We start from the raw sequence: 22,564 nt of genomic DNA, 5'->3' as shown, positions 1-22,564 counted from the left end.
ATATATGGCCTTTATTATGTTGAGGTACTTGCCCTCTATTCCCATTTTGCTGAGAGTTTTTATCATGAATGGATGTTGAATTTTGTCAAATGCTTTTTCAGCATCTATGGAGATGATCATGTGGTTTTTGTCTTTCTTTTTGTTGATGTGGTGGATGATGTTGATGGATTTTCGAATGTTGTACCATCCTTGCATCCCTGGGATGAACCCCACTTGGTCATGGTGTATGATCCTTTTGATATACTGTTGAATTCTGTTTGCTAATATTTTATTGAGTATTTTTGCATCTACATTCATCAGGGATATTGGTCTGTAATTTTCTTTTTTGGTGGGGTCTTTTCCTGGTTTTGGTATTAGGGTGATGTTGGCTTCATAGAATGAGTTTGGGAGTATTCCCTCTTCTTCTATTTTGTGGAACACTTTAAGGAGAATGGGTATTATGTCTTCTCTGTGTGTCTGATAAAATTCCGAGGTAAATCCGTCCGGCCCCGGGGTTTTGTTCTTGGGTAGTTTTTTGATTACTGTTTCAATTTCTTTGCTTGTAATTGGTTTGTTTAACTTTTGTGTTTCTTCCTTGGTCAGTCTTGGGAGGTTGTATTTTTCTAGGAAGTTGTCCATTTCTTCTAGGTTTTCCAGCTTGTTGGCATATAGGTTTTCATAGTAGTCTTTAATAATTCTTTGTATTTCTGTGGAGTCTGTCGTGATTTTTCCATTCTCATTTCTGATTATGTTGATTTGTGTTGACTCTCTTTTTCTCTTAATAAGTTGGGCTAGAGGCTTATCTATTTTGTTTATTTTCTCAAAGAACCAGCTCTTGGTTTCGTTGATTTTTGCTATTGTTTTATTCTTCTCAATTTTGTTTATTTCTTCTCTGATCTTTATTATGTCCCTCCTTCTGCTGACTTTAGGCCTCATTTGTTCTTCTTTTTCCAGTTTTAATAGTTGTGATGTTAGACTATTCATTTGGGATTGTTCTTCCTTCTTCAAGTGTGCCTGGATTGCTATATACTTTCCTCTTAAGACTGCTTTCGCTGCATCCCACAGAAGTTGGGGCTTAGTGTTGTTGTTGTCATTTGTTTCTATATATTCCTTGATCTCTATTTTGATTTGTTCATTGATCCATTGATTATTTAGTAGCATGTTGTTAAGCCTCCATGTGTTTGTGAGCCTTTTTGTTTTCTTTGTAGAATTTATTTCTACTTTCATACCTTTGTGGTCTGAAAAATTGGTTGGTAGAATTTCAATATTGTGGAATTTACTGAGGCTCTTTTTGTGAGCTAGTATGTGGTCTATTCTGGAGAATGTTCCATGTGCACTTGAGAAGAATGTATATCCTGTTGCTTTTGGATGTAAAGTTCTATAGATGTCTATTAGGTCCATCTGTTCTAGTGTGTTGTTCAGTGCCTGTGTGTCTTTACTTATTTTCTGCCCGGTGGATCTATCCTTTGGGGTGAGTGGTGTGTTGAAGTCTCCTACAATGAATGCATTGCAGTCTATTTCCCTCTTTAGTTCTGTTAGTATTTGCTTCACATATGCTGGTGCTCCTGTATTGGGTGCATATATATTTAGAATGGTTATATCCTCTTGTTGGACTAAGCCCTTTATCATTATGTAGTGGCCTTCTTTATCTCTTGTTACTTTCTTTGTTTTGAAGTCTATTTTGTCTGATATTAGTACTGCAACCCCTGCTTTCTTCTCACTGTTGTTTGCCTGAAATATGTTTTTCCATCCCTTGACTTTTAGTCTATGCTTATCTTTGGGTTTAAGGTGAGTTTCTTGTAAGCAGCATATAGATGGGTCTTGCTTTTTTATCCATTCTATTACTCTATGTCTTTTGATTGGTGCATTAAGTCCATTTACATTTAGGGTGACTATTGAAAGATATGTACTTATTGCCATTGCAGGCTTTAGATTCGTGGTTACCAAAGGTTCAAGGTTAGCTTCTTTAGTATCTTACTGCCTAACTTAGCTCGCTTATTGAGCTGTTATATACACTGTCTGGAGAGTCTTTTCTTCTCTCCCTTCTTATTCCTCCTCCTCCATTCTTCATATGTTGTGTGTTTTGTTCTGTGCTCTTTTTAGGGGTGCTCCCATCTAGAGCAGTCCCTGTAGGATGCCCTGTAGAGGTGGTTTGTGGGAAGCAAATTCCCTCAGCTTTTGCTTGTCTGGGAATTGTTTGATCCCACCATCATATTTAAATGATAGTCGTGCTGGATACAGTATCCTTGGTTCAAGGCCCTTCTGTTTCATTGCATTAAGTATATCATGCCATTCTCTTCTGGCCTGTAGGGTTTCTGTTGAGAAGTCTGATGTTAGCCTGATTGGTTTTCCTTTATAGGTGACCTTTTTCTCTCTAGCTGCCTTTAAAACTCTTTCCTTGTCCTTGATCCTTGCCATTTTAATTATTATGTGTCTTGGTGTTGTCCTCCTTGGATCCTTTCTGTTGGGGGTTCTGTATAATTCCATGGTCTGTTCGATTATTTCCTCCCCCAGTTTGGGGAAGTTTTCAGCAATTATTTCTTCAAAGACACTTTCTATCCCTTTTCCTCTTTCTTCCTCTTCTGGTATCCCTATAATACGAATGTTTTTCCTTTTGTATTGGTCACATATTTCTCTTAGTGTTATTTCATTCCTGGAGATCCTTTTATCTCTCTCTATGTCAGCTTCTATACGTTCCTGTTCTCTGGCTTCTATTCCTTCAATGGCCTCTTGCATCTTATCCATTCTGCTTATAAATCCTTCCAGGGATTGTTTCACTTCAGTGATCTCTTTCCTGACATCTGTGATCTCCTTCCGGACTTCATCCCACTGCTCTTGCATTTTTCTCTGCATCTCATCCCACTGCTCTTGCATTTTTCTCTGCATCTCATCCCATTGCTCTTGCATTTTTTTCTGCATCTCTGTCAGCATGTTCATGATTTTTATTTTGAATTCTTTTTCAGGAGGACTAGTTAGGTCTGTCTCCTTCTCAGGTGTTGTCTCTGTGATCTTTGTCTGCCTGTAGTTTTGCCTTTTCATGGTGATAGAGATAGTCTGCAGAGCTGGTACAAGTGACCGCTGGAAGAGCTTCCCTTCTTGTTGGCTTGTAGCCTTTTCCTGGGAGAATAGCGACCTCTAGTGGCTTGTGCTGGGCAGCTGTGCGCAGACAGGGCTTCTGCTTCCTGCCCAGTTGCTTTGGGGTTTATCTCCGCTGTTGCTGTGGGCTTGGCCTGGCTGGGGCTGTTCCTCCAAAATGGTGGAGCCCCGTTGGAGGGGGAGCAGCCAGGAGACTATTTATCTCCGTAAGGGGCCTCTGTGCTCCCTGCTGCCCAGGGGGTTAGAGTGCCCAGAGATCCCCAGATTCCCTGCTTCTGGTCTAAGTGACCTGTCCTGCCCCTTTAAGATTTCCAAAAAGCACTCTCCAAACCAAAACAACAGCAGCAACAATGAGAGAGGGAACAGAAACAAAGAGAAAAAAAAAAAAGGAAAAAAAAGGAAAAAACAAGCTATTTTTTTTTTTTTTTTTTTTTTTTTGTCCTCAGGTGCCGGTCCCAGGCACCCGCTCACTGGTCCTGCTGCCCTGTCTCCCTAGCACCAGGGTCCCTGTCCTTTCAAGGCTTCCAAAAAGCACCCATCCACCGGTCCCGCAGGGAAGGAACGCTCAATATTCTTTGTCCTCAGGCACTGGTCCCACGCACCCGCTCACCAGTCCCGCTGCCCTGCCTCCCTAGCACCGGGGTCCCTGTCCCTTCAAGGCTTCCAAAAAGCACTCGGCAAAAAGAGAGAAAAAAAAGGGGAAAAACGCGCGATTTCTTCCGTCCTCAGGTGCTGGTCTCAGGCACCCACCCACCGGTCCCACAGGGAAAAATGCAGGATATTCTTTGTCCTCAGGTGCCGGTCCCAGGCACCCGCTCACCAGTCCCGCCGCCCTGCCTCCCTAGCACCGGGGTCCCTGTCCCTTTTAGGCTTCCAAAAAGCACTCGCAGAAAAGAGAAAAAAAAAAGGGGAAAAACGCGCGATTTCCTCTGTCCTCAAGTGCCGGTCTCAGGCACCCGCCCACCGGTCCCGCAGGGAAAAATGGGGGATATTCTTTGTCTTCAGGCGCCGGTCCCAGCCACCCGCTCACCAGTCCCGCCACTGTGCCTCCCTAGCACTGGGGTCCCCGTCCCTTCAAGGCTTCCAAAAAGCGCTCGCCAAAAAGAGAAAAAAAAAAAAAGGGGAAAAACGCGTGACCTCCTCCGTCCTCAGGCACCGGTCTCAGGCACCCGCTCCCAGGTCTCGCAGGGAGAAACGCGGGATATTCTTTGTCCTCCGGCACCGTTCCCAGGCACCTCCTCACTGGTCCCGCCACCCTGCCTCCCCAGCAACGGGGGCCCGTCCCTCTAAGGCTTCCAAAAAGCGCTCGCCAAAAAAAAAAAAAAAAAAAAAACCGCTCCGGTTTCTCTCCACCCGCCGGGAGCCGGGGGGAGGGGCGCTCGGGTCCCGCCGGGCTGGGGCTTGTATCTTACCCCCTTCACAAGGCGCTGGGTTCTTGCAGGTGTGGATGTGGTCTGGATGTTGTCCTGTGTCCTGTGGTCTCTATTTTAGGAAGATTTTTCTTTGTTATATTTTCATAGCTCTATGTGTTTTTGGGAGGAGATTTCCACTGCTCTACTCACGCCGCCATCTTGGCTCCGCCCTCCTCATACGGATTTTAAAAAGCAATCTAGTGCTGAGGACACAGGGAAGCCTAAATGAGCCAAATTCTAGTGAGAGACAAGCCCTTCCTAGAAGAGAAGAGCCTGTGGCTACTTTGGTCCCTGGCATATTTCTCCTTTCCTCAGCATACAGGAGGATGTGGTACCCAATGTCTTTTAGACTTTCATCCATGTGTGGCTGACATGGGGGTTGGGAATTCTGGGGATTCTCAGCCATAGGGTGAATCCCACCCATCCACCAAATATTTCCTATGGGACCTTCACTGAGTGCCTGGTGACAGCACCTAGGCTGAGGGTAGGGCAGGAGGGGTGAGTGAGCACCCCCAGGTGCACGGAACCTTTAGGGGAGCTCATGGCAGGCGTACTGGAGGAGCATGGGGCACAGAGCTGTGGGTGGCCCTGCAGCACACAGGCCTCCATGACTGTGAGGCGGCCGCAGATCCAGGCCCACCCCCGTTGAGGCGGGATGCAGCGAGGTCTCCTCGTTCGGGAAGCTGGCTGTGGCTCGTGAAGCCCTGAGAGATGCTCAGAATCCTCCAGCTCTGATCTAAGCCCTGCTGCAGGCGGGTCTGGATCCTGCCCCCAAAGTATCTGAAGCCAGAGGGGAACCGAGTCTAATTAAAGCTGCCACAAAGTCCAGCCTCAGCCTAATTCCAGATATATTTGACTCAGCCTCCCACCCATTTCAGGGGCTTCAAGGGTGAATATTATCTATTTCATTCTCAATTATTCTTTTACATGGAATGAACAGAATGAAAGTTTTAAAATTAGACAAGCGAAGAGTCATGAAAATGTGATTCATTATCCAGAGAAAAATTTGTCAAGAGAAGCAGATCCGAAGACATAATTACGGTATTAGGAGGTGTTGGCTGTGAAATAACCATAACACGTGTTAAAGGATATAACAGGAAAGGTGAAGGTGAACAATATGTATATACAGATGTGGAGAATTTCAGCAGAGCAATTAAAACCCTAAAAAGAAACGATGCAAATTCTAAGAGTGAAATAAGACATAGCCATTTTATATTTGTGTACACTTAATAGCAGAGCTTTAAAATAAATGAGAAAAATACTGACAGGAGTCAGTCTTTGTTGGAAAAATGTATGAATTCATAACCAGAACTGAAGATGTTTAACATCCCTCTCAGTAACTGATAAGAGAAATAGTCACAATTCATGAAGATGTAGGCGATAGGGATATAACTATGAATCAACTTAACACAATAGAGCTTTGCACACAAAAACCAGATATATTTATAAACATTTACCAGAATCAACCATGTGCTAGGTGATAAAAAAAGTCTCAGTCAGTTTTAAAGGATTGACATCGTAGAAAGTATTTTCTCCGACCATGAATGCTAGAAATCAACAACAATATGATATTGAGAGAAGCTCAAATGGGAAAATACGCCACAAAAAATCTGTGAGTCAAAGAAGATATCACAAGGGAAATTAGAGAGACTATGTAGAGTTGAATGGTGATGAAAATGTAATGCGCTGAACTTCATGAGCAATGAAGCAGTGCTTCCGAGGAGATGCATGGCTGGGTCTACTCAGACCTTTTTTTGCTATTTCCCCTTTCTAACTAACTTTGAGGTTTAGAATTGAAGAAAAGAGCATCTTAAACCCAAAATAATTGAAGAAAGAAAGTAATAAGAGCAGAAATCAATGAAATAAAAATGAGACACGCAATAGAGAAGCCAGTGGGGAACTTTTGACCAAATCAAAAGTGGACATGTTCATCAGATTTACACAACGGATAAACCCCAAGTTAGATTAATTAATAAAAAAGAAACGAGGCACAAGTAATCAGCATGAGAAAATTTAAAAGGACAGATCAATAGATTATAGACAAGATAAAGATGAATGTGAACTACTGTGAAAAACCTAAGCCAGTAAAGCCAGCACTAGAAGTGAAATGTACAAATTCTCCCACTCAAATGAACACAAAAAGAAAGAAAATCTGAAAACATATGTATATTTAAATTAAAAAAAAAAGATTACTCAATAAAGCCAATTTGAGGCCTTGCTGATTTCACTAGGGAATTCCAGCAGAGATTTAAAAGGAAATACCACCATTATTGCACATCTTCCTTCTAAAGATGGGAGGAGAAGGAAGCACTTCCCAATATTTTTGAGGCCAGAAATCTGACAGGGTAATTATTGGAAAGGAAAGTACAGATCTTCGTAATTTATAGACATGGTGCTACAAACAGGCCAGTGGGTTTTTGGTGGATTAATTTATGGAAAGAGGACCTTTTCTGGGGATGGTAAAGCCCGGCTGTTTGACTGTCTCGGTGGCCACAGGGAGCCCCTGGGTAATGATGCATGTAGGCTGCTCTGCTCAGCGCTTCCGTATCAGGGCAGTGACTGCACGGCGTGTGTGGCGGAGTTCCCCAACGCCGAGAGGATCGGCCCAGGGCACCCTTCGAACAGTCAGGGTGCGGTGAGTCAGGACTGAACTCAATATTTTGCCTCTTCGTTTATGCTTTTCCAAGAAACAACAGTTAGTCCTCTGTGACAGTATCTTAACCTCAGAAAACTCCTACTGTACAACTTTGGCTGTTGAGATCTCTGAAATACCTGTATTTTTCTGAATATGAACTTTTTAGGCTCAAAATTGCAAGACGGCCTTGAACACACAATTATAATTTTATAGCAATGCATGCGTTGAGAATTCTGAGTTAATTAAGATTCACCCAATTATCTGAATTAAAATATTTTGGGTGCTTTCACTGTTGGGTTTTGGGGCACCCCCGTAAGTGCCACCCTAACCCCTGGATGTGGAGCAGGCCCCTCAGTGGGCCCCGCATCATGATACCCGCCACGTGACACTGTTCTGTTTATACGTCTGCCGTGCCTATCAGTAGCCTCAGAGCTTTCCTGCTTGTGGGTGGTGGAGAAATTGTGTCTTACTCGTCTTGCATCCCAGTGTTTATTATAGTGTCTGACGCTCAGGAGTCAGTCAATAAGTACTTACTGGATGACTGAACACATAGGACAAATGCCTCAGGAGAGAGAGCCACCCCCGAGCTGCCACATCCCTACAACTCCATTGATGCATTGATTAATAATTCGTCTGGAAAAAAGATCCTTTATGATGGAGTTGATGATATAAAAGGAATATTTTCATGGTGCTCTTGGATGCAGCATTGTTCAGCTTGCTTAACCGCCAATACACTGTACAGCGTAGAGACTGTGTCAGTTTTGTTTGTTGTGCAATTGATAGCAATTTGGAGTGTTTGGCACATTCTTGTTGCCTGGTTTGTTGAATGAATGAATTCATTGTTGTGTCAGTTACATAACACATGTACAGTTCTGCAAACATAAAGTGAATATATGTATAAATTCAGATGTACCTATCTTTTTCTTCATTGACTGTGATTTTTGTGTCTTATTTAACAATTCCTTCTTTAACCCCAGGGCATTGTCTTCTATTTTTTTGGGTAAGATTTTAGGATTTGCTTTTTACATATGGATACTTAACTCATTAAAAAAATCAGTTCTATTTATGGTACGACATAGGTATGAGTCTTTTATATGGAATATAAAATATGCAAATGTTTGCATCATCAGTTTTCCCAGCACCCTTGTTGAAGAGCTTAGCATTTCTTCTCTGGTTTAGACTGTCAATGTCCTATATACTAATAGGTTGTTGTCTGTCCTCTTTATTTTCTTCCATGATCTGTGTTGGCACTGATATCACAGTGTTTCAATTATTACAGTTTTATGATAAGTCTGGATATCTAGTAAGGAATTTTTTGTTTCATTCTTTTCTTGATCTTTCTTTCTGAGAAGTTTAAAAAAAGCAAATTTCTGTTTTCTTGAAACTCATTAGTTTTATTCCATTTTACTAACTTATTATCTAATAAGTCTGGCCTTTATTTTTAAAGCTTAGTCAAAGTTTTTAACTTCTTGAGGCATTTACTTTTCATCTCCTTTTATTAATGCACAAATTTCCCCTTTTTTGGTCCCACTTTAGATGTCTATGATACAATACACAGCTTGTCCTTCAGCCCTGAACGTCACCTGCATGAATAACTCATTAACTCGTGAGTCCATTTTTAGGTCTATGTATGTTGCTGATTTCTAATTACTTGAAGTGTTATTCTGAGAATCTGATCTGAATGTGTAACTTAAAATCTTAACAGAAAACAGACACCACGTTCCAGTGGGTGATTGAGGAAACTTGAATGAAGAGGCTTCTTACAAATGGGTCAGCAGGGTTTCTGGAAACCAAGAAGAAATACTTGAACTCAAAACTCAGCAAGAACGGGAAGTCATAGCCCCTGCCGGGCCTGGAGGGTACGGAGAGGGAAGGCTGACCCCAGCCCAGGGGCAGAAGAGTCGGAGGAGAGGGTCTCATGACAGCGGCTGTGGTCTCGGGAGAGAAACTCACTCAGCTGATAGCGACCCACGCAGAGGAATCTGGGGAGTAAGTATTCGGATTCACCTGTTTCCCAGCCCAGTCTCCTGCTTATACTTCCCGGGAATTCGAACCAGCCAGACCCCCACGGCAAGGGGCACAGGCGACAGGCCGGCTAGAGAGCAGGCTTGGCTGGTGTGATGAAAGTGGCCCGTGCAGTTCTTTCTGTCCCTCAGACCGTTTGCTTATCTATCTGTCATTCAAGTGAAAATAAATGTGTTTTCAGCACAAAGCTCCACGAGCTGCCATTTCACTAAGGAGTGATATCAGTACTTGAAACGAAAGTATTAGCCTCCACCGTCTTCTTAATAAAGTCAGTGGGAGTAAAGATGGAGAAAATGAAAGATGAACTAACATAAAACTTAGCTGATGCACCTGTCTCTGGGGTGTGTCAGGTGCCTGAGTCGGTAAGGATAGCTGTCGATTTTTACTATTAATTTCCTGTTCCCTTTATGCGCTTCCTGCACCTCAGCTGGGTGGTGCCATTTTACCGGGCAGGCTGTTTGGAACTTTGATTTCGTTACTTTCGGAGCCCCCGGTGTCCCCACCTCCAAGGGGTTGCTGCAGGTTCTGATGCCCAGGGCTGCTGGCGCAGGAGCGCTGGGCCACCAGGGACTCTCCTGAGTTCAGGCATCTCCCCTGTCCCCCGGGGGGGCAGTCAGCTGCTGTTCCCTTGGTTCGGCTGGGCCTTCCTCTCATGGCTCTTGACTGAGCAGCACAAGGAGATTGCACAACCACGGGGGGCAGCTTGCAGTTCACCCCGATCACCTCTGCCTTGGACGTTAGGGCCAGCACGTGCTCAAGGTGTGAAGACAAGAAACAATATCCTTGGTGGGTCATTTGCAGCAATAGTAAAAGAGCTTCCCAGCCCCCATTTGTTCCAGACCAGCGCATTCTAGCTATGGGGGCATGGCTCCGTCTATAGCTACTGAGGTAAAAGCCTGGGTGGGGCCTTCTGCCTTTCAGTAAGCATCTGCGCCGTGTCCCGGGGTGCACCGCGTAGGATTGGTGAACCCCGCAGGCATAGCCCACTGCTGCACTTTCTTTGGTGCGGCAGGAACCCCTCATTAGAGGCAATGTTAGATGGGGTGCTATGCTGAACAAATAGGCACTTGGTAAGTTCACAAACAAGGGTGGCGGGTGGAGCAGAAGCAAATCTCCACCCAGAGTGGGAGTCTTTCCTGGTGATGATGAACAGCCACACCTCCCATCATGGAAAGAGTCCAGCATCGTCAGCCGAACACTAGCACCGACTGGTCTCTGTGGAAAAGGCACCAGATCAGAGGGTCTGCCCCAGCCTCCGCCCTGGGAGACTGGCCACTGCCCAGGGAGGTGCCACGAGGAGGCTTCTGTGGTGGCCGTGACTGCTCTCTGCTTGTCTGGCAGAGCGATCAGCAGGCAGTGGAGAGACCCTCTGCAAGATGCTTTGTCGTGTCCACCTGGGGACCGAGGGCCTGCATCCCCCTGGGTAGCTCTGTCCCTGGCCCATCCGGTTGTCTGTTCCCAGCCTCCATGAGTCAGATCTTCGTGGGAGGGGTGGGGACTGGGACACCGCTCTCACTGACAACTTGCCATTCACCGCCCCCCTCTTCTTTCTTTCCAGCTTCTTCGACATGCTGTCAGCTCACCAAGGGCAGGAAATACCTTTGTGTTCTGTCCGCCTGAGGGTTTCAGCCCTGGGCAAGTTCACTATGGATTCAGTGAGACTGAGGAACCACAATGGGATGCTCTTGGGGTGAAAGGGTTTATTATCTGGCTTGTTTTCCTGGTGATAGGTCGAGCACTAGAATTATATCTGCATCCAGCAGTCTGCAGGTCTATAACCCACCCCCATCTCTGCCTCCACCCAGAGCCCTGGGCAGAGCTCTTTATATAGTGACTCAGTCAATAATAGCTCACTGCCTGAGGGTGTGGGAGCACTAGCCTAGCAGCAGACCAGTTACATCAAGTAGTTTAGGGTCAGGTGAGGATCCTGGCCACAGGAACTTCTATTTTCCACATAATTCCTAGTGTCCTTCACTGTGCTGGCCACACAGAGCTCAAATAAATGTTTGAGAAATAATTAGAAAAGGAATAGCCCATGAACTCTGCAGCTGAGTGTAAGAATGGAACCCATGAGAACCAGCTCTGTCAGGGGGGTTTATTGTCATGTTCTCTGGGAGATGCATGCAAATACCTACTTTGGGGGAAGTAGGTCTTTTCATAGGCCCATGCTTCCATAAAGTCATTTCTTAAATACATATAAAATTTTAATATATGTAATTTCAGTCTTGTGAGGCAGGCAGAGCAAATATTACTTTTCTAAGGTTTTAGTTGGAGGATGAGAAAATTGGGCCTCAGAGGGGTTAAATGATTGCCAAGGTCACACAGCTGATACAGGATAGTGCTTGGCAAGAAATGGGGTCTCCCAGCGCTGACTTAAATGTCCTTTCTTCACTGCACTTCGGACCCCGTGACTGTGCACGATGCCTGCCATGTGTGTCTCTGACCTCTGCTCCAACAATGGATGCAGCAGATGCCTTTAAATTTGGGCTTAAGAAAGACAGCCACTAACTGGGTGAAATGAAGTGGTTCAAAATGCACTTTGAGTTACTTCACCTGGAGATACACTACTGCCAGGTGAATAAAATGAATATGTAGAAACCTCTGCCAATGAATAGCATATGGCTTTTGGGCAAGCAGGTAAATTCAAGGAGATTGTCTTTCCCAGCTATGCTTAAAAAGTTTAGTACATGAATAATTGAGCAACTTCCTGGCACCCTCAATATTTATTTGTAAGCCTGCTCAAGGCAGAAAAAGAGAAAAATTGTTTTGAAAACAAGTTTTGCATTAGCTAGGATTTTCTTTGTTTGCTAGACGATCACATAATTACATTTGCCAAGGAACATATTGGTGTGTCTCATTATTTTCTTGATATATTGATGTGACATATATCAGACAAATTGGAAGGGGAAGGGTAAAAACCTAGGTCATCGTGTGCATGGGTGTGCTGCGGGACGTGAGAGCAGAGCCTGCGAGGATCTGCTTACACGTCTATCACGGTCCTGACTACAGCCTTCCAATGCTCAGTGTCTGAACTATTTCTGCACTTGGGTTTTCTCTCCAGGTGGGCGAGTGGCCAGCCTGGAAGGGCTACTGAGCTCTGCAGGAAGTGGAGGCTCCATAGATGTTGAGTGAATGTTTCCTATTCCAACATGTTCCAACGTCATCTTTATTAAGTCTGGGTAATGGGCAGGTAAAGAGTCGAGAGCATGCCGACTGCCGTCAGTCCGTGCGGGTAGGAAGTCCCATCCCGAGGAAGTTAGTGCTGCCTGAGAATGTCTGCTTGTCCTTCAGGTACCAGCTGGCACACTGCAGCTAAGAGGTCCAGGCAAGAAAGCTGTTGGTACCACTCTGCTTGCCCATCACATAATTCTCTCATTTCCTCTCTCTCTTGTACTGTCTAGCCTGCATGTTTGGTACAATAGGTTTCCATTGAAAAATGAACCTTGGCTCTGTGTTTTTGATACAGGTATTTACTCCAATTAGGTAAGCTGGCATTTGGCTTTTTCCTTTAATCTAAATTAAGGTTCCCCTAAGCTTGGCAGACAAAGAGAGTAAGTAGGAGGCAGATTAGCAGCCTTTCCTATCAATTATACTTTCTAGAATAAATAAATAAATATTCATGCCGACTATTTTTCTTCCGGTCTCCCCCATGCATATTTCACCTTTTGGTCTTCTCTGCATGGGGAGCGGGTGTGTGGGTGCGTCTCTGTGCTTGCTTGTTGGGAGGCCACACCAGGCGCGCCTGCGGGCCTGGCCGGGGCGGGTCTGCGCGGCAGCTTCCCTGGCATTTGGCTCCTGGTTCCTGCAGGCTTCAGTTCTGTCGAGTGGCCCCCTCCACAGCCCCAGCTCTGCTAGGACCCACTGTTTCTTCTTCTTGGCCCTCTGTAAAAATTAGGAAAGCAAAGGAAAGTAGAAAAAGCAACCACTGTTAATTAGTGTTAACTTTATATGTACTTAAAAAAAAGAAGCCTATTAAAATAATGGGAAGAAAATACATCAAAATATTAAAGTGTGGCAAAAAATTATTATATCCATCATTTTATGGCTGTGTAATAGTCCATAGAACTGATGAATCATCGTCTATAAAGTATCTACCCTACCGTTGTATATTTAAATGATCTGCAGGTTTTCCATTATTAAAAGATGTACTTAGTAATTACATGGCTCTGTGCATCCCCACCCCCGACGATATCCTTGGAATCTCAGGATAGACTCTCAGAAAATGCTGTCACTGAATGAGAAGGTGTGTTTTCAGAGCTGTTGCTGACCCATTGCCAAAGCAAGGGCCAATTTATTGCAGGCTACCAGCTGACCTGTGGTGTGACAGAGCCCAGCGGTGGGAGAAGTGGAGCCGAGAAGGGGTCAGGGCTCGGTGGGCGAGGCAGGAAGCCGTCAGGTGGACAGCCAGGCCCCGGAGCCTTGCAGATGGGGTCCTTCAGCGCCCTGTGCCTGGGCTCCGGTACCCCTGGGGCTTTCTCCTCCTGAGCTGAGCTCGAGGTCTGCCCTGTCTATCCTATCTCCGTGGGTTTTCCTGTTACTCTCAACATGATATGCTTTTTGAGAACCTTCTAGCACTTACTATCATCTGGGATGACCTTCTTATTCCCCTTCTGTTGATTATTGTGTCCAAATGGACAGGGTCGGGGACTCTATCCCTGCTCCATCTGTGTCCCTGACCCACGGCCCTTCCTGGAGCCCTCCCAGGAGTTAGCCATGCCCACTCCCCACGCTTATGGCCACACTGCTGGCTCAGGGTTGCCGTGACCTGCGGTTGGGCAGGGGCATATGACAACTGGGCAGGGGCTGGTGGGCAGCAGTGCGCACAGCAGGTGCCTTCCCAGCCGCCAGTTCCCCTCGTACAGGGTCCTTCCTGGCAGTTACTCAGAGCCATGTTCAGGTGGGAATGTCTTTTCCTCCAACCTTGCGAAGCCCTGAGCCTCCTGAGCCTCCTGAACTTGAAGGTGCCCTAGGGGGTTGCCTGCCCCCCGGGCATGATGATGCTCTGATCTAATCTGTCCACAACCCGGTGCCTATTTCTGACAACAGAAAAGTAACCCCACCCAGGCCCCAGCAGCGGGTGTACAGATTTACCTTCAAAGTTGTTGCTGCCAAAATTTGGCTTTAGAATTGTGGATGGCATCGTTTGGGATACAGGACCCACTCAGCAAGTGAACTTGGGTTTTGTAACTCAGTTGCTTTATCTGTAAAATAGGACTAACCGAAATTCCCAGCCTTCCAGGAAATCTTTGACAAATACAAATGTGGTCATGTCACTCCTTTTCTTAGTCCACCTTGCTGCTCCTATTTTCTGGAGGATAAGAGTCCAGCTCCTTTGCACAGTGAGGGACAGACTGGGCAGTGACTGGACGGATCTGGGAGGCACAGGTGCCTGCTTCACCAGCCGGGAAGACCCATTACTTAGGTCTCAGCCTACATGTCACTTCCTCCTGGGGCCTCGTCTATCCAGGGGGCCCCAGGAGGAGCCCCACTCCGTGCCTCTCAGCAGCTGTACCCCTCCCAGCACCACAACCTATTCTGGAAAGTTCTCTGGAGTCTGCCTCCCTGGCCGTTCTGCAGGCACTGCTGCGGTCTCCAGCTCCAGCTCCGTCCTGTAACCTGAACAGGGCCCGCACAGGGAGTATACTCAGCAAGTGTCCAGTGAGTGGACAAACGATGGGCCACCGCAGCCAGGTGGTGGGGTGGGGGGACTTCTGGGGGCTCCGTTCAGGACCAGGGGCTCTCAGCTCCCAGCAGTCCGGCTGGAACTCCCCGTCCATTCCCTGCACTCGCTCACTCTTTCTCAGCTCCCTCTCCTACTTTAACTTTCTCCTTCGCACGCAGATCTCTCAGATTATTCTTGGTCAAGCCGTCCAGCTCCTGGCTCGCACCAGCGGGCCACTCAGTAAAGCGCATACCCGGCCATCTGCACCACCCCATGTGCCACATCATGTGGAGTTGGGTCCTTCTGGCCTTGGGACAGGGTGCTCAGCACTTCTTTCTCTGCATACCTGCATCTCCAGAAGACCATTTCCCAGAAGGATCAGCGCTTTGTTGTGGCTGCAATTCTCAGGAAGACTGAAAAAACCTAAGCCCCTGAGAGGGACTTCTCAGAATCAGGGAATTCTGCACTGACCCTTCCTCTGAGAATTTCTGCTGTGTTTTCCTAGATGCAGAATCTACATTCAGAGTTTATGTCATGTGTTTGGAGGCAATGAGAGGTGGTCAAGTGCCTTCATTTCTCTCTGATGCAGGAGCGAATATAATAAGGCTTTGCAAGGGGGAAATATTCTTGATACAACGAAGTAACTTTATTTGTAATTTTATATATTGATTAATAAAATTGCATTGCTTTTTTCTAGCAGGATTTAAAGTCTAATGCATCTAAGATGTTCTCCAGTGTATGAAGCCTCAGCAGCCTAGCAGCTTCTTCTGCTCACCAGCCAATATCCTCTCCCACCTTGCTGGCTAGAGCAAGGGTCCCATCAAAACTGTGCCCCAAGGCCCTGCCTGGCTGCTGTGCTGATTGGTATTGGACTGGGTCACCCTGGCACTCCAGGTTTTTTCTCCCATTCTGACTGGGAATTTTTCTTAAAAATCAGTTTTATTGAGACATATTGTACATGCAATGAAGTTCATCGATTTCAGTGTATAATTTGATGAATTTTGGCAAGGGTGTATGTTGTGTGACTACCCTCACAGCTATCATATAAGTATAGAACATTTCATACTCCAAAAATTCCTTCATTATGCACTCAGTTCTTCCCCACTACCACCAGGTCCCTGGCACCCACTTATAAGCTTTTTGTCACTACAGCTGAAACCTTTTCTAGAACTTTATAATGATGAAACCACATCTATAGCTTATTCCTTTTTAATGACTAAGCAGTATTCCACTGTATGAACTTCAATAGCTTTGTTCATTCACCAGTTCAAGAACCCCTGAATTTTTTCCATGACTTGTCCACAATGAATAAAACTGAGGTGAATACTCACATAAAGTCTATGCAAAATGTTTTAATTTCCCCTGGGCACATACCTAGACATGTGATTGCTGGACCACACAGCATGTGCTTATTCCATGTTACACTAAACTGCCAAGCCATTTTCATAGGTAATTGTATAATTTAGTGATCTTTCCAACAAGTGTGAGACTTTCAGTTGCCCTACATCCATTTCTTCTTGATTGAGCTTTGGTAAGTTAGTCATGCAAGAAATTTGTCTATTTTATCGAAGTTTTTGAGTTTTAAAAATTGTTCATCGTATTCCCTTATTATCTTTCTAGAGAATGTAGGAGGCATAGCGACAGCTTCTCCTTTATTCCTGAACAGTTTGGTAATTTGTTTCTTCCTGCTTTTTCTTGAACAGTCTGACTTGAGTTTTACCGACTTTATTTCTCTGTTCAAAAAATCAGTTTTTGGTTTCACTGATTTGTCTATTGTTTTTTCCTGTTTTTCATTTCTTTGTTTTATCCTTAGTGTTATTCTTTCCTACATTACCCTTATTTTGGATTTCTTTTGTCTTCTCTTTGTTTCTTAATGTAGGGTTGGTGATTTGAGATCTTTTCTTCTTTTCTAATGTAAGCATTCTGCATTCTACACATTTTTAGATCTAGTGTTTTCATTTTCATTCAGTTTAAAATATTTTCTAGTTTAATATGTGATTTCTTTTTTGACCCAGGCATTATATAGGAATATGTTATTTAACTTCCAAATCCTTGGGATTTTCCAGGAATCTGTTGCTGACATTGTTTGATTCTGTTGTTATCAGATAACATGATCTCTGTGATTTTGATTTTCTTAAACAGGGGCCAGTGAACTTTTTCTGTAAAGGGTCAGATGGCAAAGAGCTTAGGTTTTATGAGCCTTTATATATTCTCTGTACTCTCAACTCTGCCATTGTGGTGCAAAAGCAGCCAGAGCACTAGACTGGCCAATGGCATGCACCTTCCTGCCCTTGAACGCACTGGTAGTTGTTACATGCCATTCGATATAATCTCTCTTCATAAATGTCCTGACTGCACTTGAAAACAATGTCCTCCATCATGGGGTGGAGGGTTCCCTAAGAGTCAGCGGGGTCGGCTTAGCTATAAGGCTGTTCCCCTTTTCTCTGTCCTTAGTATTTTTTTTCTGTCTCCTTTTTACAGCACCTCCTGAGAGGAGCACCGAAATCTCCAATTGCAACCAGTTCCCCCTCCTGTGTTATATGACCTGCAAAGCGCTCCAGGCTGTTTCAGGATAGTCTGACTTTTTTCTTTTCTTTCATAATTCTGTGCTGTCAGTGTGCTGTGTCTAAAAATGATCATTTCATATGTATTTGTCCAGTCTTTTAGTTATTTTTAGGAGAAGATTACTTAGGGACCTGTTGTTCATCATGGCTGGACGTACTGGGGAATCTAATTGCTCACTTGGCTTTCTCAGGCACAGACAATGGAGCTGACAAGCTGTCACACTGACCTGTCTCTTTGATGGGAAGACAGTGGCTTAAACTCTGAACGTCCCCCTCGTCACAGGAGCCCGTATTTACATGTGACATCACCTTCTTAAACCTTGTCAAAGCGCCTTGCTCTGATCTCCTGACCTCCTGTGCAAACGTCTTTCCTCCAATCACAGTCAGCTGGTCAGCCTTCACCAGGCATCCCCCACCTCCTATTCGGCTTTCCCCGCTTTCTGCTGGTTCTCTGTTCTTTGTGATCAATAGGCTATTTTTACAAGCTCTTACCTTCAGAACTGCCCGTTAACATGATCCCAGGCTCGGTTGCTTTGCTACATAAACTTTCTCTGCTTAATACCAGGGTCACTAGGCATTTGCAGAAATCAAATCAGAAGTGATGAAAAGTGAATGTTATGAACGATGGCCATTTGGTCTTGTAGTCAGCAGAAAGCAGGCATTCAAGGTTATTAATCACACAACAGTGTTTCCTGGAGGATAGCTAATGTCAAGGCATGCAGCGCACCGTGGCATGATCGTCGGGCTTGAGGAGGGTCGCCAGGGAAACAGATCCACCACGTTTCCTTCAAGTTCACCTAAAGTTACTGATGAATGGAATGAAGAAAATAATAGAGACAAATCTATTGTTTTTAACCTTGGGTCTGCCTTGTTCTGAGAAACTCATTTTTCCTTCCTGTTTACTTCCCTGTCATTTGAGGATGGTGACTCAGGACTTATCTGTGCTATAGGATTATTGTGACAATGAATATGAAGGCGATTTGAAAAATGTGTTGAAAGAAAAAAGTCCTTACGGTGGAAGAAGGTAGTTATAGATAGAAGGTAAAGCCATGTGACTGAAATACCACCACAGGAACATATAGGGAGACTAGCATGAGACTGAATAATAGATCAGAACCTCACGACAGTTCATCACAGTCCGGTCTGCCCCTTTGTGAATTTGGCAGCATGCACAGCTCCTTAGACCAAATTCAACCTCTACCTAAAGGTGACAGCAAAGGCCTGCTTCCACCCAACATGACACCACGATCTTGGGTTCGACCACCGCAAGCTACCCCGTTCTCCAGAAGAGGATGCAGGATCCGTGGGGAAAGTCCACTCTTCTCCCTTGATAATCTGGAGCATAAATACTGTGATGTAAAGTTAACTACTATTGATCTATCTTACATTAGATGACAAGGGGATAATAGAGAAAAGAAAGCAAAGAAAATATTCGGTCAACACATATACAAACATAGTCATAACAAAGTAGGAAGAAATTCTTGTAACTACTACAGTCCTAGGACCTGCAATGGGTCACACGGCTGCAGCTGTATTTGTGACCCTCTTCCACTGTCCTAGGACCTGCAATGGGTCACACGGCTGCAGCTGTATTTGTGACCCTCTTCCACTGTCCTAGGACCTGCAATGGGTCACACGGCCGCAGCTGTATTTGTGACCCTCTTCCACTGTTCATCCCACATGCCCTTTGCCCTCAGCAAGCACCTTGGCTGGTGGTGGTCCTTTGCCCGGTAAGTGTCCCAGACCTTCATTCCTGAAGCATCCCGGTTATTTGTAGTGCCCAGGAACCGGATGGCTGCTGTTCTCCACTGACATTAATCCAAGGATGTGGTGGTACCAAAGGGCATGAAGCGATGCCCTGTATTCCAGACACACTCTTCTTCACCACCGCTGTGTGGTGCCGTCAGATTCCGCCCTTGGTGACCAAGGTCGTTCAGCCCAGTCAGTCCCGTAGACCCCTTCTTCGCCTATTCAGTCAGAGAGATGAGGAGCTCCAGCATCCGGCAAGCAGTCTCATCTGTTGGTTAAATGGGGTCATTGTTATTTTCCTTGATGGGAACCATCTTTCTTTGGTATGAGAGCTTTAGACGGGCAGAGCCTGAGTTCACCAGGATGGGAGGCAGACACTGCTGGGGGGATCACTGTTGTCAGGAATGAGTGAGTCACTCTATTTCCACGTTTGGTCCCAGAACCTGTGGATCTGGCCATGGGAGAGGCAGCACATACATCAGAGAGGGCTTCAGAGCCTTTACAGTCCTCCAAAGAACCTCCTGCCAAACTGTTCGCGCCCTAGAGGGTAGAGCCGTCTGGCTGGGGCTGTAATTATCTTCAAAAGGACATTCCACTGTCTTCCCAACCCAGCTGCCTCAGGAGGTGGGCACACATGGCCAGCGGATTCCCAGCAAGGGCCCGCTGCCACACTTCATTCTCTGTGAAGTGAGTTCCTGGACCAGAAGCAGCTGCGTGGGCTCTGGGACGGAGGGCGAGGTGCTCTGGAAGCCGCGGAGAGAACTTCTGGTGGAGGCACTATGTGCGGGGAAGTTTGGTGGCTCTGGGCGATCTGTGTCCCCGGGAGTGTCTATTCCAGGAAGGACAAAATGCTGCCCCTTCCAGGACGGAAGTGGTTCGACACGATCAATTTGTCTTTGGGAGCTGGCTGGTGACCCCGGGGACAGCAGCATCCCGGGCACTCAGTTCTGGCCTCCACTGCTGGCCGATTGGGCACTCAGTGATTACACTTATGGGCTTCCATCACATTTACAAAACACCCTCACAAAAGCACCTAGATCAGTGCTTGAGTGACTGACTGAGGACGGTTACGAGTCAAGGTAACACATCAAAAGACCTTCACCGTCCACACCCTGGTTCTTGGATATCAGCTCATGCCCACTAAAGAAAGATATGCTTCATGCTTGGCATAAAATGCTGCAGTTTCAAAAAGGCCCTCTGCTAGTTTTTGTGATGTATCCTGTAGCAGGTGTTTGCAATCTGCGACTATAGAAAGCACACAGGGAAAGAAGCACCTTTCTGGTTGAAACAAACATTGTGCTCTTGGCTTAGCTTGTAGGTATAATGGCTTTAAAACTTCTGCATGTGCACGCATGTGTGTGTCTCATTACTGGGAATGGGACAAGACTGACCCTGCCAACAGTTTATGGTGTTCTCTAGGTCTTTTGGACGATGTTCAAGAACCTTAGGATGGAAAAAATGAAGGATCATGTGTGGGCCAGGCAGGATCCATTAAGCCCTGTAGCTTCAGAGCAATAAAGTGTGTGGCTGACACAAGATAAGGAACATGAGACCCCAGAGACAGAACGGGCACAGGGCCCATTGCCTGGTCAATGCTTCCTCCAAGTTAAAATACCCAGAGACACTTGATAGGGTGAACCCACATGATCTCATGATTTCTGGGGTTGTTTTCTGCATTTTCTCCTTCACTAGAGTGGCCAGGGGATGGTGCTGTGCTGAGGAAAGGCTGAGGATTTTGAGACTTGTGGTCCTTTTTTGGAGATCTGTACCCAAATCTACAAATTCTGCAAGCTGAATTCTCATCTAACTTCTCCTAGGAAACCTTCCTTAATAATTCATTGTCATTGTTCTTCTCCTTCTCGAAATCATTGGGTCAAGAGAGAGAGAGTATTAATTTCTTACTGCTGGTCTCAACATCTAGTCTGAAAGCACAATATATATTTTGAACTGTTCTTAATAAATATTTGTTGAGAGGATAATTATAAAAAACATGGGGAGGAAGAGACAGTTCTCCAAAGAAGAAATTCAGATGGCCAACAGACACATGAGAAGATGCTCCACATCGCTAATCATCAGAGAAATGCAAATTAAAACCACAGTGAGATATCACCTCACACCAGTAAGGATGGCCAGCATCAAAAAGAGTAAGAACAACAAATGCTGGCGAGGATGCGGAGAAAGGGGAGCCCTCCTACGCTGCTGGTGGGAATGTAAGCTAGTTCAACCATTGTGGAAAGCAGTATGGAGGTTCCTCAAAAAACTAAAAATAGAAATACCATTTGACCCAGGAATCCCACTCCTTGGAATTTACCCAAAGAAAACAACTTCTCAGATTCAAAAAGACATATGCACCCCTATGTTTATTGCAGCACTTTTTATAATAGCCAAGATACGGAAGCAACCTAAGTGTCCATCAGTAGATGAATGGCTAAAGAAGAGGTGGTACATATACACAATGGAGTACTATTCAGCCATAAAAAAGAAACAGATTTTACCATTTGCAACCACATGGATGGAGCTGGAGGACATTATGCTCAGTGAAATAAGCCAGGTGGAGAAATACAAGTGCCAAATGATTTCCCTCATTTGTGGAGTATAACAATGAAGCAAAACTAAAGGAACAAAATAGCAGCAGACTCACAGACTCCAAGAAGGGACTAGTAGTTACCAAAGGGGAGGGGTGTGGGAGGACAGGTGGGGAGGGAGAGAGGAGACTGAGGGGTATTATGTTTAGGACACATGGTGTGGGGGGTCACGGGGAGAACAGTGTAGCACAGAGAAGGCACATAGTGGATCTGTGGCATCTTGCTGCACTGATGGGCAGTGACTGCATTGGGGTACGGGTGGGGACTTGATAATACAGGTAAATGTGGTAACCACATTGTTTTTCATGTGAAACCTTCATAAGAGTGTATATCAATTATACCTTAATAAAAATAAGTAAAAAAAAAACATGGGGAGGTGGGAGGTGGCTTTCGTTCTTCAGTGATAATTGATGATCCATTTCTGATTGTCGCCTAGGTATTAATGAGAAGTTTGAGGTATCTGAGAAATCCATTCGTAGCGGTGCGGGCATCGACTTGTAATTGCTGTCACGGACCCAAGCACGGGGCTTGGGCACGAAGGCACAGGGAGTCCGTCTGTGTTCTGGGGCTACAGCAGAAAACCTTAACATGAAAAACCTTCACCACCTAGGAATACTGGTCACAATTTGTCAGATATGCTCTAAAAAGTACACGGAGTGGAACCGTTCAACAAGCAGATTATAAGCATCAAGCTGGGGATGGAATGGCAAACCAGATGTGGTTTTCCAGGAAGAAGCAGATGGAATAAATGAACGTCAAAAGCAAGGTGATCTTTCCTTTGGGTGGAGCCACGGCGGCACAGAGAAGGGAAGGGTGATTTGGGAAGAGGCCATTTCTCCATCTGAGAGATGAGCTCC

At 45.4% G+C, this 22,564-nt stretch overlaps 1 long non-coding RNA gene across 3 annotated transcripts in view; it reads left to right on the top strand.

Annotated features, from left to right (window-relative positions):
* The window catches only part of LOC108402100 (uncharacterized), a 101,184-nt gene extending 79,706 nt beyond the window's left edge, over nucleotides 1-21,478 (top strand). Inside the window, exons 4-6 of one of the 3 annotated variants that reach the window (XR_012132033.1) lie at nucleotides 8,659-8,728; nucleotides 8,828-9,111; nucleotides 17,291-21,478. This is a non-coding gene — a long non-coding RNA (uncharacterized lncRNA). The other 2 variants (XR_012132034.1, XR_005056255.2) reach the window with 2 other exon arrangements.
* Nucleotides 21,479-22,564: the final 1,086 nt, after the last annotated feature.

Source organism: Manis javanica, chromosome 6, assembly GCF_040802235.1.
Source record: "Manis javanica isolate MJ-LG chromosome 6, MJ_LKY, whole genome shotgun sequence".
In the NCBI taxonomy this organism is placed as follows: domain Eukaryota; kingdom Metazoa; phylum Chordata; class Mammalia; order Pholidota; family Manidae; genus Manis; species Manis javanica.
The sequence above is the reverse complement of the archived record's forward strand: the minus strand, read 5'-3'. Positions and strand labels throughout refer to the sequence as shown.